A 1,395-nucleotide genomic window follows, 5' to 3' on the forward strand; every position below is an offset into this window, starting at 1 on the left:
CTGCAGGATATCAGTTGAATTGGGAATTTTCCTCTTTTTGGAGAAAAAAATAACAGTGGCTTTGTTTTAACAGGATCTTAGAGGAACTTTCTGGCGAGTCATGTATATTTGGATATGTATGTTTGGCCATGAGCTTTGTGAATTATATACATTGTAAACATTATCTACTTGTTTATTACTAAAATAATATTACTAATATTACTAAACAATGTTGGCTAGAAACTTTTCCTTGGTGTTTGAGGGAAGATGGCTGACAATTTTGTAACACCTCTTGTAAATTTTTTTTTTCCCCACTGTGTCAGATTCAGGGAGTTTTGTAGCTTCTCGAGCCCGGCGAGAAAAAAAATCAAAGAAGGGGCACCAAGAAGCTCTAGAAAGACTGAAAAAGGCTAAAGCTGGTGAGAAGTATAAATATGAAGTAAGTAACCATTTTTCTTCTTTATTCCTCCTGTGCATCATCTAATTCATAGCCTGAAGGTAGTCTTATGTCACCTTTGCCCCAAATTAGAAATACTTATATATTTTAAACTTCTTGTAATGGGAATTTATTAGTGTTGAGCAAGCATGGGTATGAGGTAGATTTACAGATCATGGAGAATGCTCAACCCTTAAAGTTCCAGTAAGGTATTTTATAGATGATTTTAAAATTCCAAAATGAAAGTACATAGCCATATCTATATTTTTCCTTATTGAGCATGCCGTATCTATGGTAAGTCCCATTGGTTTTTTGCAGTCCTTTAGAGGTGCTTTTACTTACTCTTAAGGTATTGAGCAGTCTAACTAAGTGCTACTTCTTGGAGAGAACTGTTCTTCCTAATCTCATTTGCAAGGGTAGTGGCAATGGAGACTTGGACCTTAACTTCTGCCGTGTTCTGCTTGTAAGATTGAATGTGATGCTCTTTTGGTTTTCCTCTACCCACTGTTTATGGCCTGCAGGTAAAAAACAGAGTGGCCACCATCTGCATAAATATTGTCTAGCGTCACCTTCAGGGCTCCCTGAGTATCCTAATTGCCTCATGGCCAGAAAGTGATTAACCAGTACTGGAAAATAACAACCATAACTTTTTGAACTAACATATTATTCTAAGTGCATTTACCAATGTGTTTATTCATTTAATCTTTTCAATAACCAAATGAAATTAGATACTATGATTAATAACATTTTGCAGGTGAGATATCCGAGGCACAGAAGGTTTAATGAGGTCACAGTGGCAGATCCTTTTTTGAACCCAGGCAGTCTGGCTCAGGATATGAATGTTTAACCAGTTAATCAAATAAGAGAGTATTTGCCATTTGTCACCATTTGTTCAAGTTAAGTGAGGCAACCAGATCATAAAAGGTTGATAAAAGGATTTCAGTAAAGCAGGAATAAAGCTTTTTTTTTTTTTTTTTTTT

General features: G+C 35.6%; 1 long non-coding RNA gene across 1 annotated transcript in view; it reads left to right on the top strand.

Annotated features, from left to right (window-relative positions):
- Window positions 1-307: 307 nt before the first annotated feature.
- The window catches only part of LOC108524112 (uncharacterized), a 4,987-nt gene continuing 3,899 nt past the window's right edge, over window positions 308-1,395 (top strand). The window contains exon 1 of the long non-coding RNA XR_001883979.1: window positions 308-418. This is a non-coding gene — a long non-coding RNA (uncharacterized LOC108524112). The remainder of the gene's footprint in view (window positions 419-1,395) is intronic.

The sequence above is a fragment of the Rhinopithecus bieti genome, unplaced genomic scaffold (assembly GCF_001698545.2).
Source record: "Rhinopithecus bieti isolate Rb0 unplaced genomic scaffold, ASM169854v2 scaffold_79622, whole genome shotgun sequence".
NCBI lineage: Eukaryota > Metazoa > Chordata > Mammalia > Primates > Cercopithecidae > Rhinopithecus > Rhinopithecus bieti.